We start from the raw sequence: 15,885 nt of genomic DNA on the forward strand, positions 1-15,885 counted from the left end.
CAGCACTTTGGGGGGCCGAGGCGGGCAGATCACGAGGTCAGGAGATTGAGTCTATCCTGGCTAACGCAGTGAAACCCCGTCTTTACTAAAAATACAAAAAATTAGCCAGGCGTGGTGGCGGGCACCTGTATCCCAGCTTCTCGGGAGGCTGAGGCAGGAGAATGGCGTGAACCCGGGAGGCGGAGCTTGCAGTGAGCCGAGATGGTGCCACTGCACTCCAGCCTGGGTGACAGAGCAACACTCCGTCTCAAACAAAAAAAAAAGTCTTTTTTTTGGACCGGGCGCAGTGGCTCACCCCTGTAATCCCAACACTTTGTGAGGCCGAGGCGGGTGGATCACGAGGTCAGGAGTTTGAGACCAGCCTGGCCAATATGGTGAAACTCTGTCTCTACTAAAAATACAAAATTAGCTGGGCGTGGTGACATGCACCTGTAGTCCCAGCTACTTGCGAGGCTGAAGCAGAAGAATCACTTGAACCCGGGAGGCGGAGGTTGCAGTGAGCATAGATCATGCCACTGCACTCCAGCCTAGGCGACAGAGACTCCGTCTCAAAAAAAAAAAAGAAAGAAAAAAAGTATTTCACCCTTTAAAAAAATTTAAATTGTGGCAAACTACACGTAACACAAAATTTATCATCTTAATAATTTTCAAATGTATAGTTCAGTGGCATTAACCACATTCACATTGTTATGCAGCCATCATTATCAGTCACCTCCAGAACTACTCTTATTTTGCAAAACTAGAATTCTATATCCATTAAACAGCAGCTCCCCATTATCCTCTACTCATAGCCCTGACAACTAGCATTCTATTTTCTTTCTTTCTTTTCTTTTCTCTTTCTTCTTTCTTTCTTTCTTTCTTTCTTTCTTTCTTTCTTTCTTTCTTTCTTTCTTTTTCTTTCTTTCTTTTTCTTTCTTCTTTCTTTCTTTCTTCTTTCTTTCTTTCTTTCTTCTTTCTTTCTTTCTTTCTTCTTTTTCTTTCTTTTCTTTCTCTCTCTCTCTTTCTTTCTTTTCTTTCTCTCTCTCTCTTTCTTTCTTTTCTTTCTTTCTTTCTTCTTTCTTTTTTGACAGGGTCTCACTCTGTCACCCAGGCTGGAGTGTAGTGGCATGATGTCGGCTCACTGCAAGCTCTGCCTCCTGGGTTCACACCATTCTCCTGCCTCAGCCTCCCGAGTAGCTGGGACTACAGGTGCCCGCCACCATGCCCAGCTAATTTTTTGTATTTTTAGTAGAGATGGTGTTTCACCGTGTTAGCCAGGATGGTCTCGATCTCCTGACCTCGTGATCCGCCTGCCTTGGCCTCCCAAAGTGCTGAGATTACAGGCGTGAGCCACCACGCCCGGCAGGGTACTGTTCCTTTTAGTCCTCTTGTATAGTCCTTTCCTTGGCTTCTGGTAGTTTCCTCACATGTACACACCTATCAGTACTTGAAGGTGACCCACCAAAGCTCTCTAGAGTTCTCCTTCTGTGTACTGCTCTCCTTTCTGGTATTCTTCCCTGCAGTCTAGCTGCTTTGAGCTCCCTGAACTCTCAGTCCTGTCTCTTCAACTCAGGGAGTCCTCCTGGCTCTACCTCCCCCTCCCTGTGCCACAGCCAGGAGACTCTCTTCAGTCAGTAATCTGGACAATCCTAGAGCTCACCTCACTTATTTCTCTTCTCTCAGGGAATCACTGCTCTTCTTGTCTGCTGTCCAGCGTATTGGAAACCATTTCATATATTTGATCCAATATTCAGTCATTTCAAATGTGAGGGTAAATTCAGTCTCTATTATTTCATACTGGCTAGAAGTGGAAGTACCAACTAATGGTTTCTAAATATAAATTTAAATGAATTAAAATTAAATAAAAATTAAAATTCAGTTCATCAGTTGTACTAGCTGTATTTCAAGCACTCAAACGCTGCATGTAGCTATTGTATTGGACAGCACAGTCTTACCTGTGCTGGGTAAAAAGTTATCTTTTTACCCTTTAAGCTACTTAGTTAACAACTATAAACCTAGTTAATAATTATTTATATTAAATTGTCTTTGATCAAATAGCTCATGTGATTTCTTTCTTCTGATTAGACCCTGCAAGATACATTTATTCAGGTAGTTCCATTATCAAGGAAGTATGGTGACAGGCCTTAGAATCTTAATGACACGGGTTCAGTTGTCACTTACTAGCTGTACAAGCAAATTACTTCATCTAGCTAATTCTTAGAATATTACCAGGAAAAATGAGGAGAATGTTACCAGGAAAAATGAGGATAATATTACCTGCTTCCCAGAGTTTGTTGTGAGGATATATGAAAACATCTGACACATAGTAGATGCTCAATATATAGTATTTCCTTTTGTTAATTTCTTCATCATCATCCTCTGAGCACTTAGAGCTATCCTTCTCAGCAACAGCTTCCAAGAGTATTTCTTCCCATCGTCCTGTCAAAACCACAATGTGCTTTGTCCCTTTTCCTTGGGACTGTTTTTCCGCAAAGGTTTATCTTGGAAAGCAATCATGGGTACTGCAGCACACTGGCTGGAGAAAAGGACTTTGGATGCATGACTCTCCCGCTCCCAAAAACAGCCCCACAACCCGCTGCCCCGCACCACTTTGGCCCAGCTCAGGTGAGATATATACCTGCCAGAGCGCAATGACGGGTGTTTGGCTCTTGTTTCTGCTTTGAGTTCTTTTCAAGGGGCCAGGACTCTAGCTGCATAGTTGTGCAGGGAACTATGCACCAAAAGCAAGTGAACAAGTCTGAATAGTATGGATCGATTGCTTACCAGAGCCAGGCACCACCAAAAGAAATGTGCACACTTTATCCCATGTAATCCTTCCTCTGGGCCTAAAAGAGCAGCTGGTGTGACTGCAGACACCCACCTCACGTCATGGAGAGCTGAGTGTATGCCGATGGGGGCTCTTGAGACCCCAGGTGTGCCTGGGAGGAGAGGAGGAAGAAGATGAAGGCCCGTGCTCCCCAGCCTCCTGGAAAGGCTGCCACTCTGCAAGTGCACAGCCACCAGAAGACCCCAACGACGGGGCCCTGAGGTCGCAGCAGAACCTGGTCTGCATGAAGGAGGTGCTGAGGGCCACCATCATGGACGTCACCATGGTCCTGCCCAGTGAGCTGGAGAAGAGGAGCATGCTCAATGGGAGCCATGCAATAATGGACCTACTAGTTGAACTTTGCCTTCAAAACCACCTGAATCCATCCCACCACGCCCTTGAAATTTGGTCTTCAGAAACCCAACAACCTTTGAGTTTTAAGCCAAATACTTTGATTGGGACCCTGAATGTGGATACTGTGTTTCTGAAAGAAAAAGTTCCTGAAGAAAAAATTAAGCCTGGTCCCTCTAAGGTGCCTGAGAAATCTGTGTGTTTGGTCGTGAATTGCGGACACAAAAAGCTGTTGTGCGTGTGAGCCCTGAGGTTCCTCTCCAGAATATTCTCCCAGCCATTTGTGCAAAGTGTGAGGTCAGCCCAGAGCACATGGTTCTCCTCAGGGACAACATTGCCAGGGAGGAGCTGGAGCTGTCGAAGTCCCTGAATGAGCTTGACATAAAGGAGCTCTACTCGTGAGACAACAGAAGAGAAACCTTTAGAAAATCATCACTTGGCAATGATGAGACAGATAAAGAGAAGAAAAAATTTCTGGGATTTTTCACAGTTAATAAAAGAAGCAATAGTAAGGCTGAGCAGCTCGTGGTGTTGGGTGCAGACAGCGGTGAGAGCACCTCCAGGCTGCCCCCGGGAAGGGGTTTGAATGGCTGTTTAACGACACCCAACTCTCCATCCGTGCACTGACATTCCATTACACTGGGTCCATCCCTCTTGCTGGGCAGCATCTCAGGGGTGTCTGTAAAGTCAGAGATGAAGAAACGCTGAGCCCCTCCTCCTCCAGGTTCAGGGCCACCTGTGCAAGACAAGGCATTAGAAAGGGCTGGACATAGTGCCTCATGCCTGTAATCCCAGCACTTTGGGATGCTGAGGCAGGAGAATCACCTGAGGTCAGGAGTTCGAGACCAACCATGGCCAACATGGTGAAAACTCATCTCTACTAAAAATACAAAATTAGCCAGGCATGGTGGTGCAGGCCTGTAGTCCCAGCCACTCAGGAGGCTGAGGCAGGAGAATGACTTGAACCTAAGAGGCAGAGGTTGCAGTGAGCCAAGATCATGTCACTGAACTCCAGCCTGGGCAACAAGAGCAAGACTCTGTCTCAAAAAAAAAAAAAAAAAAATATATATATATATATATATATATATATATAAAATGTGTATATATATACGTATATATACGTGTGTGTGTGTATATATATACGTATATATATGTGTGTGTATATATGTATATATATGTGTGTATATATATACGTATATCTGTGTGTGTATATATAGGTATATATATGTGTATATATATATTTTCTAATGTGACTGACATTTTGAGTACTTCATGATATGTTAGCTGCATTTTCATAAAAAGAAATTTAGGCACAAATGGTACCTTTTTCTTGTACGGGTCTATGATAAGATTATGCAAATGGAAAACACGAAGCTGTTTCTTCTGATTAAAAAAAGCAATCATGGCAGAACAAAGCTAGAGGACTAATACTTCCTGATTTCAAAACTTACTACATGGCTACAGTAAAAACTGTGGTACTGCAAAAGACAGACATATTGACCAATGGAATAGAATAGAGAGCCCAGAAAGAAACTGTCACATATATGGTCAAATGATTTTTGACAAGGGTGCCAAGAACTATTCAATGGGGAGAGGACAGTCTTTTCAACAAATGATGCTAAGAAAACCGTATATCCATCTACACGTTAAAAGAATGAAGTTGGACCCTTACCTAACACCATATACAAGGATTAACTAAAAATGAATTAAATACATAAATAGAAGACGTAAAACTACAAAATTCTTAAAAGAAAACATAGGGCAAAACTTCATGACATTGGATTTGGCAATGATTTATTGGATATGACACCAAAGGCACAGGCAACAACAAAAAAAATGAACACATTGGACTTCATGAATATTTTAAAAATTTTGTACATTGAAGGATAGTATCAGGTAGGTACAATGGCATGTGTCTCTGATACCACCTACTTGGGACTAAAGCAAGAGGATCGGTCCAGGAGTTTGAGGCCAGCCTGGGCAACATAAGGCAACCCTGTCTCTAAAACACAATAATAATAAAAAAAATAGTATCAGGCTGTGTGTTGTGGCTCATGCCTGTCATCCTAGCACTTTGGGAGGCTGAGGCAGAAGGATCACTGGAGCTCAGGTGATGTTTATTTGTTTGTTTGTTGTGAGACAGAGTCTCACTCTGTCGCCCAGGCTGGAGTGCAGTGGCGTGATCTTGGCTCACTGCAAGCTCTGCCTCCTGGGTTTATGCCATTCTCCTGCCTCAGCCTCCCGAGTAGCTGGGACCACAGGCACCCGCCACCACACCCAGCTACATTTTTTGTATTTTTAGTAGAGACGGGTTTTCACCATGTTAGCCAGGATGGTCTTGATCTCCTGACCTCGTGATCCGCCTGCCTCAGCCTCCCAAAGTGCTGGGATTACAGGCATGAGCCACCGCCGCCCGCTGAGCTCAGGAGTTTGAGACCAGCCTGGGCAACATAGTGAGACCTCATCTCTACAAAAAAAAAAAAAAAAAATTAAAAATTAACTGGGTGTGGTGGTTCACCCATGTAGCCCCAGGTACTTGGGAGGCTGAGATGGGAGGATCACTTGAGCCTAGGAGGCTAAGACTGCTGTGAACCATGATCATGCCGCTGCACTCTCACCTGGGCAAGAAAGTGAGACCCTGTCTCAAAAAAAGAAGAGGAAGAGGAAGAAGAAGAAGAAGGAGGAGGAGGAGGAGGAAGAGGAGGAGGAGGAGGAGGAAGAGGAGGAGGAGGAGGAGGAAGAGGAGGAGGAGGAGGAAGAGGAGGAGGAGGAGGAAGAGGAGGAGGAGGAGGAGGAAGAGGAGGAGGAGGAAGAGGAGGAGGAGGAGGAAGAGGAGGAGGAGGAGAAGGAGAGAAGAGAAGAAGAGGAAAAAGAAGAAGGAGGAGGAGGAGGAGGAAGAAGAAGAAGAAAGAAAGAATATCAGCAAAGTAAAAAGCTAACCTACAGAATGGGAGAAAATATTTGCAAATCATATATCTGATAAGAGATTCATATCCAGAATACATGTGGAGAACTCCTAAAACTCAAGCACAACAAAAACAAAACAAACAAGCCAATTCAAAAATGGGCAAAGGACTTGAATAGACATTTCTCCAAAGATATACAAATGGCCAAAAAGCACAAGGAAAGATGCTCAACATTACTAATCATTAGAGAAATACAAGTCAAAAACACAATGAGATACCACTTCACATCCATTAGGATGGCTACTATAAAAAAAAAAAAAAAACAGAAAATAGAAGTGTTTGTGAGGATGTGGAGAAATTTGAACCACTGTGCACTATTGGTGGGAATGTAAAATCATACAGCTGCTATGGAACACAGTATGATGGTTCCTCAAAAAATTAAAAACAAAAATACTTTATGAGGCCAGGCATGGTGGCTCACGCCTGTAATCCCAACACTTTGGGAGGCCAAGGTGGGTGGATCACCTGAGGTCAGGGATTTGAGACCAGCCTGGCCAACATGGTGAAACCCTGTCTCTACTAAAAATACAAAAGTTAGCTGGGCGTGGTGGCGTGCACCTGTAGTCCCAGCTACTCAGGAGGCCGAGGCAGGAGAATAGCTTGATCCCAGGAAGTGGAGGTTGCAGTGAGCTGAGATCATGCCACTGCACTCCAACCTGGGCAACAGAGCAAGACTCCATCTCAAAAAAAAAAAAAAAAAGGGAAGAAGGAGGAAGGAGGAGGAAGGGGGAGGGGGAGAAGGGGGAGAAGAGAAGAAGGAGGAAAAGGAGAAGGAGGAGGACAAGGAGAAGAAAGAAGAAGAAGAAGAAGGAGAAGGAGAAGAAGAAGAAAGAAGAAGAAGAAGAAGAAGAAGAAGAAGAAGAAGAAGAAGAAGAAGAAGAAGAAGAAGAAGAAGAACAAGAAGAAGAAGAACAAGAAGAAGAAGAACAAGAAGAAGAAGAACAAGAAGAAGAAAGAAGAAGAAAAGAAGAAGAAGGAAAGAAAAGAAGAAGAAGAAGAAGAAGAAGACATAATACTATATGATCTGAAGAAAAAGAAATAATACTATATGATCCAGCACTTCCACTTCTGGGTATATACTCAAAAGAACTGAAAGCAATGCAGGCTGGGCGTGGTGGCTCACACCTGTAATCCTAGCTTGTTGGGAGGCTGAGGAGGGTGGATCGCTTGAGTCCCGGGGTTCAAGAACAGCCTGGGCAACATAGTGGGACCCCATCTCTACAAAAAGAAATACAAAAATTAGTGGGGCATGGTGGCACATGCCTGTAGTCCCAGCTATTTAGGAGGCTGAGGTGGGAGGGTCGCTTGAGCCCGGGAAGTTGAGGCTGCAGTGAGCTGCGATCATGCCACTGCATTCCAGCCTATGTGACAGAGGGGGACCTTGTCTCAAAACAGAAAAAAGAAAGCAATTCAATTATTTTCTCTAAGAGTCTCAAAAAGAGATTTGTATGCCCGCGTTCATAGCATCATTATTCACAATAGCTAAAATATGGAAGCAACCCAAGATGAATGGATAGCAAAATGTGGTATATACATACAATCGAATATTATTAAACTTTAAAAAGAAGGAAATTCTGATATATGCTACAACATGGATTAACCTTGAGGATATTATGCTAAGTGAAATAAACCGGTCACAAAAAGACTATATGATTCCACTTGTGTAAGATGCATAGAGTAGTCAAAATAATAGATAGAGAAAGTAGAATGGTGGTTCCCATGGGCCAGAGGAAAGGGGCAATGGGGAGTTAATGTTTAATGGTTTAAATATTGCAGATACCAGGATAAATTCACTTTTGTCAAACCCAAACGAACTGGAGCCAGGAAAGCAGGAAGGAGGAGAGTTCATGCCTGCATGTATGAGATAAAGACTGTGTCTCAAGGACCTTCTAAAATAACCCCACAAGATATTCCTTTTATAGGACTGCAGCAATTCCGATAAGATGGTCTGGAAAGAACACTTGGCTAGCACAGCATCTCCATCAATGAACTGATGCCAACTCTGATTTTGAACCTCCTGAACAAATGAACATCGTTTCCAACAGCTTATGTAAAATTACTTTCGCCAATAAAGCTTCCACTTCCCCTCCCTTTTTTTTTTTTTTTTTTTTTTTTGAGATGAAGTCTCTCTGTCGCCCAGGCTGGCGTGCAGTGGCACGATCTCGGCTCACTGCAAGCTCTGCCTCCCGGGTTCACGCCGTTCTCCTGCCTCAGCCTCCCGAGCAGCTGGGACTACAGGTGCCCGCCACCGGGCCCGGCTAATTTTTTTGTATTTTTAGTAGAGACGGGGTTTCACCGTGGTCTCGATCTCCTGACCTCATGATCCTCCTGCCTCGGCCACCCACAGTGCTGGGATTACAGGCGTGAGCCACTGCGCCCGGCCTTTTTTTTTTTTTTTTTTTTTGAGATGGAGCCTCGCTCTGTCACCCAGGCTGGAATGCAGTGGCGCGATCTCCTCTCACTGCAAGCTCCGCCTCCCAGGTTCACGCCATTCTCCTGCCTCAGCCTCCCGACAGCTGGGACTACAGGCGCCCGCCACCACACTCAGCTAATTTTTTTTTTTTTTGTATTTTTAGTAGAGACGGGGTTTCACCGTGTTAGCCAGGATGGTCTCCATTTCCTGACCTCGTGATCTGCCCGCCTCGGCCTCCCAAAGTGCTGGGATTACAGGTATGAGCCACCATGCCTGGCCCCCCTTCCCCTCCCTTCTTCAGATGCATCTGTCGCTTGCCATAGCTGTGCACCCCAGATTATAATCCTCTTTGCTTACTACTAAATAAATGCCTCAAATTAGGATATTTTTTTCCTGGTACCTTTTATTTTTTATTTATTTTTATTTTTTGAGACGGAGTTTTGCTCTTGTTACCCAGGCTGGAGTGCAATGGCGCGATCTTGGCTCTTCAACCTCCACCTCCCGGGTTCAAGCGATTCTCCTGCCTCAGCCTCCCGAGTAGCTGGAACTACAGGCGCCCACCACCATGCCCAGCTAATTTTTCTGTATTTTAGTAGAGACAGGGTTTCATCATGTTGGCCAGGATGGTCTCAATTTCCTGACCTCGTGATCAGCCCGCCTCTGCCTTCCAAACTGCTGGGATTACAGGCGCGAGCCACCACACCTGGCCTCCTGGTATCTTTCTTTAAGGTTGATAATGGGTGGTCAGATGCGGTGGCTCACGCCTGTAATCCCTGCACTTTTCGAGGCTGAGGCGGGTGAATCACCTGATGTCAGGAATTCGAGACCAGCCTGGCCAGCATGGTGAAACCCCGTCTCTACTAAAAATACAAAAATTAGCTAGGCATGGTGGCGGGCACTTGTAATCCCAGCTACTCAGGAGGCTGAAGCAGGAGAACCGCTTGAACCCCAGAAGCGGAGGTTGCGGTGAGCAGAGATCATGCCACTGCACTCCAACCTGGGCAACGAGAGTGAAACTCTGTCTCAATAAATAAATAAATAAATAAATAAATAAATAAATAAAGTTGATAATGGATATAAAATTCCAGTTTTACAAGATGAAAAGAATTCTAGAGATGGAGGGTGGTGATGGTTGCACATTATAAATGTAGCAAATACCATTGAACTACACACTTAAAATAGTTAAGGTGGTAAATTTTGTTATATGTATTTTACTACAATTTTTAAAAATGGAAAAAAGTAATTATAGTTCATTGTTCACAAATTATGATGGCTTAGAATGTTGCCTTTCCCAGAAAACCAGAGGAAGTAATATATTTTAGGTACCAACGTGGGATCAATAAAGGAGATACTAGTCCTGGAGGCAAACTTCTGATTGCCCCAGCATAGCTGACAGTGACTTCTGCATGGAACCAAGCTGAAGGATGTTAAAACTGACTTATTTTTGGTGCCATGAGACCATTATCAGCTCTAACACCTAATATGGCCAACTTTTTATTATCTGAGTATAAATTATCCTCATCATCATTTAAATGCCCCCTGCATCATATATGGCACCTGAAACAACAGATATGTTTGTGTACCCAGTCAGGCACATATTTTTATCAATGGTTCTCAACTAGAGACAATTTTGCCTTCTAGAGGACATTTGACAATACCTGGAGACAATTTCAGTTGTCACAATTTGGGGAGGGGGTTGTCACATGTCGTGGGTGGAGGCCAGGGATGCTACTGCTAAACATCACTACAAGGCATAGGACAGCTTCACACAACAAAGAGTTATGAGGCCTTAAATGTCAGTAGTGCTGAGGTTGAGAATCACTGGCCTAATCTGAGCTCAAAGGGAAATGTAAATCTGCTCTGCAGCCCCAGAACATAATACCATGCTTTCCAGGGCTCAATACTATTGACTTTTGGATTTCACATGCTATTGCTTCCACTTTTTTTTGGATGGAAACTTGAAGGTTGACTATGTGGTATAAATATACTTAAATGTAACCCAGAGCAGCAGAGTTTTTTTTTTAAGGCTTCCACTTTGTTTTCTGCTAACTTGATAAATCAATGATTGTACACAAAATATTTTACACTGATGCTTTCTGAACTGCATTCTGCAGAATGCAGTTGCAATGGACTGAATGTTCATGTCCTCTAAAAATTCATATGCTGATATTCTAACTCCCAGGGTGATGGTATTAGGAGGTGAAACTTTGGGAGGTGATTAGATCATGCAGGCAGAGCCCTCTTGAATGGGATTGGTGCCCTCATAAAAGAGGCCTCAGGAAGCTAGCTCACCCCTTCTACCATGTGAGGACACAGTGACAAGTTGCCATCTGTGAACCAGGAAGCAAGCCCTCACCAGACACCAATCTGCTATTGCCTTGGTCGTGGACTTGCCAGCTTCCAGAACTGTGAAATATAAAATTCTGTTGTTTATAGGCCACCTAGTCGCAAGTATTTTGTTACAGCCACCCTGACACAGTGACAGAGGTATTTCATGGGTCTCATTAGAAAATGGATGAAAAAAGAGCTGAGAAGTCAAAGTTTTTACCCCCACGCTATCTTAGTCAGAATTGCTCTGTTTTCATATTTTACATGTGGCTATTCTCTGTAAAATTTGTTTGAAAAGAAGTTCAACTGCTAAGAAGGAAAAACATATTTGAACAGCCCTGCTTTATATAATAGGTAAGTGATTGAACATGTGAATATAAATTTAACTTTTTATTTCTCTGTGCACTGGGAACACGTAGGGAAATCATTTGAAAGAATATTGCTGCATTGTTTGTAAAATCAATACCTGTGGATTTTCATGAGTCTGAAATAATTAAGAGTGTGTAGGATGAACAGCCTTTAAGGGTAGTGTTGGGGAGGGGGTGGGGCGGATCTGGGGAAGGACATTGTATTATTTCGCTGACTGTTTTATGTCTTAGCAACAAGACATAACTTCAGTACAGCATCAGAGTCCCTCAGGATTACAAATTACTTGAGGGCAGAAACTCTTTTCTGTAGCTCCTTCTTTTCTGTAGCTCCTTCAGCTCCCTGTCATGATTCTTTAAATATTTCATGTGCAAATGAGTCAATAAATGGTAGGAAGGCAGATAGAGCAGGAAAATTCTTTTCCTTCCTATTATCTCTTGTCCCCTACTCTTTAAACTCACTGGGCTCGGCTCTAGACAATCAGGTCAAGTTTATCTTTGGCACCCTTTGCTTTAGCAGGCATTCTTTTTCCCAAGTGCCCAGTGTATCCTCCTACCCAGGGTTATTTCACTCTCAAATCCCAGAAACGGCTATCTTCCCATACAGTATCTCATGCCTCAGACCTTTCCTTACCCTCTAGGACAGGCTCTAGGACCTCTAGGCTTCCTTGTTATGAGTTCTACTTCTTGCTCTCTATAACAATTTTACAGAGTTAGCATCAGGCCACTTAGAGGATGAAGATTACAGAGAAGAGAGCCTTCAAACTCTTGTCTCTGCATGCAACTAGAATAGAACACTGCCCACCATCGCTCATTGTATCTAAACACTTAACTCCACCCATGTTGAACAACACTTACCTACCTCCCGAGACTTTTCCTCGAAGGACAGTTTTGTGTGATCCCAGGGTCATTTGATTTGACAGTTTTGTGTGATCCCAGGGTCATTTGATTTTTAAAGGCAGGTAAGCTACAAAAACATAGGGCATCCCTTTCTTGGGTTATCATATCTCCCACCCCTCATGGCTCAAAGTTACTGTCCTTCAAATCGATATATTGAGAAAAGCATGAGCCACTGCCAGAGCAGTCATTTCTCTCCCAGTGTGTGGTTATCCTGGCCTACTTTGGCTCACAGGAGTGAAGGAAACAAGCTGCTTGTTTAAATTATGGAGAATTAGGCTGGGCACGGTGGCTCACACCTGTAATCTCAGCACTTTGGGAGGCCGAGGCAGGTGGATCACGTGACGTCAGGAGATTGGGACCAGACTGGCCAATGGGGTAAAACCCTGTCTCTACTAAAAATACAAAAATTAGTCGGGTGGTAGCAAATGCCTGTAATCCCAGCTACTTAGGAGACCGAGGTAGGAGAATCACTTGAACCCGGGAGGTGGAGGTTGCAGTGAGCCGAGATTGTGCCATTGCACTCCAGCCTGGGCAACAAGAGCAAAACTGCGTCTCAAAAAAAAAATATATGGAGAATCAGTACTAAGGAGTTACTCCTTTAGTTTTTCAAACAAATGGTCATCATGTGCCTGCTATATACTAGACCTATTAACCCACTGTGGTAGATTCTGATATAATTAACTTCTTAATGTATCATTTTGTTTTCTGTTTACTCCTTCAGCAAAATTCTTTAGGGAAACTTATGTAACTGGTTCAGTAACAAAAGCAAACAACACTCAAACATACTTAAAACTCATGTAGCTTTTAAACCACCATCTACAAATATTTTCAGTTTTAAGGCAAAAACAACTTGAGTACCAGGTATGACTACAAAATAAAGTGATTATTATCTTTTAACAACAAACATAATAAGGTGTACCCACTCAAAGATATAATCTCCCCTTTAATGTACCCACCCTGAGAGTCCATGCCTTTGTTCTATTGGTGTGGCAACAACTGCTTGTCTTTTGGGACTAAAATTAGACATTACTTCCTTCTTTCAGGAAGCTGGCCCTCACTCCTAAAGCTGGGTTTGATGCCCCTCTTCTGGGCTTCTGTGCTTGCATCAGTCAAAACACTTGTCATATGGATTATCTCTCTCCTTCACCTGGCTGAGTGCTCCCTGAAGATAGGGAGGATGTCTTGTGTGGTTTTTGTACCCCTGGGGCCAAGCAGGTACAGGAGTAGTTGCTCAGTAAATGTTTGTTAGTTGATTGAAAAATATCACTGCATCACATTTTTGGACCATTTTCAACAACAGCAAATTTTCATTCTTTTAATGGAGAATGATTTTTGGAAAACAAATGTTATTCAGAAACAAGTTGGGCACATAAGGTATTCATCTAGCTTATTTTAAAATGAGTTATGATCATAATATATTGACCACCTTTCTTCTCTGATTCATAGACTGGCTCTGAGAACAACTCCAAAGAAGGAATTACAAAAGGTTCTGAACAATAGTAGCTTCCCAGGGCAACATCTTTGTTTTTTTTGTTGTTGTTTTTTGTTTGTTTTTTTTTTGGTTTTGTTTTGTTTTGTTGTGTTTGAGACGGAGTCTCGCTCTGTCGCCCAGGCTGGAGTGCAGTGGCGCGATCTCGGCTCACTGCAAGCTCTGCCTCCCGGGTTCACACCATTCTCCTCCCTCAGCCTCCAGAGTAGCTAATTTTTTGTATTTTTAGTAGAGATGGGGCTTCACCATGTTAGCCAGGATGGTCTCAATCTCCTGACCTCGTGATCCGCCCGCCTCTGCCTCCCAAAGTGCTGGGCTTACAGGCATGAGCCACCGCACCCGGTCAGGGCAACATCTTTGAAGGACTACATTCATTTACATGTTTAAGTTACAACATGTGTTTGGAGAATAGTCAAATAAACAAATATTTGCCATGATAATTATTGAATACATACTCTAGGCAGCAGAGCATACCTTTAGAGGTTAAGAGCATTACTCTGGAGCTGGACTGCTTGGATTCAAGTCCTGGCTGTGCAATTTATTTAGCTGTATAGCCTTGGACAAGTTACTCAACCAGTGGGTACCTGTTTCCTCATTTGTAAAATGTAGATTAAACAGTATTTCCCTCCTAAGATCGTTGTGAGATTAATTGAATTAATCATGTAATATACTTAGAAATAGGGCCTGGTATATATAAAGTGTTCAGTACAGGTTATTATGGTTATCATCATTACTTTTATCATTATTACTATGTTTGAGGCACTGTGTTAGTAATACTAAAGATTTAAAAAAGGGGCTGGGTGCCGTCACACATGCCTTAATCTCAACACTTTGGCAGGTGGAGACAGGCAGATTGCTTGAGCTCAGGAGTTCAAGACCAGCCTGAGCAACATAGCAAAACCCGTCTCTACAAAAAATGCAAAAATTAGTCAGGCATGGTGGCAAACCTGTAATCCCAACTACTTGGGAGGCTGAGGCAGGAGAATTGCTTGAGCCCAAGAGGCAGAGGCTGCAGTGAGCCTTGATTACGCAACTACACTCCATCCTGGCGACTCTGTCTCAAAAAAAAAAAAAAAAAAGATCCTTCCCTCAGTAAGTTCACAGTCTTATGAAAAATATACACATATGATTTATCTTATAATACAACTTGATGGGTGCCCTTAGAAAAGTCAACTGTCATTGCGGGGAGGGATCTAGTAGTGGTAACATCTCAGCAGAGTTTTATAAGCACTGAATGCCCTCCACTCAATTCAAAACATTGTGTCCCGGGAATATGAATATCAGTACAACCAGACACCTGATATTCATGATAGTGATAGCAGCAGAAAGACCTGACTAAAAAATTTTTGTTTTTTCTGAGATGGAGTCTCTCTCTGTTGCCAGGCTGGACTACAGTGGCGTGATCTGGGCTCACTGCAACCTGTGCTTCCCCGGTTCAAGCAATTCTCCTGCCTCAGCCTCCCAAGTAGCTGTGACTACAGGTGCCCGCCACCACGCCCAGCTAATTTTTGTGTTTGTAGTAGAGACGGGTTTCACAATGTTGGCCAGGATGGTCTCGATCTCTTGACCTCGTGATCTGCCTGCCTTGGTCTCCTAAAGTGCTGGGATTACAGGTGTGAACCACCGCGCCTGGCCACATTTGTTTTTTAAACAAAGTAATGATATGTGATGTTAATGCCTGTGAAAGTATTTAATGTACCACACATCACTCTGAATAGAATCCATTCCGGACAGAGAATTCATAGCTCTATCATTAATATGTCTCTATCTTTAAAAAAAAAAAAAAATTCCACTTTCAAGAACAAAGACATAATGCTGCTCTGATCCTTGAAGTGAATAATCTAGAAGGGCTTGCCACTTTACCAAAATAACTTACAGCTTTACTATGGATTAAAATTGAATCAAAATTTAAGAAGAGAATTATTTAATAATGACATAATCTACATTTGGGAAGTATATTGTTTCTTTCATTACTGTGTCATTTATTTTACTGTGCAGAAAATATTTTTCCTTTTTTTTTTTTTGAGACAGAGTCTCGTTCTGTCGCCCAGGCTGGAGTGCAGTGGCGAGATCTCGGCTCACTGCAAGCTCTGCCTCCCGGGTTCATGCCATTCTCCTGCCTCAGCCTCCCAAGTAGCTGGGACTACAGGCTCCTGCCACCACGCCTGGCTAATTTTTTGTATTTTTAGTAGAGATGGGGTTTCACTGTGTTAGCCAGGATGGTCTCCATCTCCTGACCTCGTGATCCGCCCGCCTCGGCCTCCCAA

The 15,885-nt window shown here is 43.2% G+C and overlaps 1 pseudogene; it reads left to right on the forward strand.

Annotated features, from left to right (window-relative positions):
• Positions 1 to 2,538: 2,538 nt before the first annotated feature.
• Positions 2,539 to 15,885, forward strand: part of LOC129475384 (protein cordon-bleu-like) — a 36,584-nt pseudogene continuing 23,237 nt past the window's right edge.

Source organism: Symphalangus syndactylus, chromosome X (assembly GCF_028878055.3).
Source record: "Symphalangus syndactylus isolate Jambi chromosome X, NHGRI_mSymSyn1-v2.1_pri, whole genome shotgun sequence".
NCBI lineage: Eukaryota > Metazoa > Chordata > Mammalia > Primates > Hylobatidae > Symphalangus > Symphalangus syndactylus.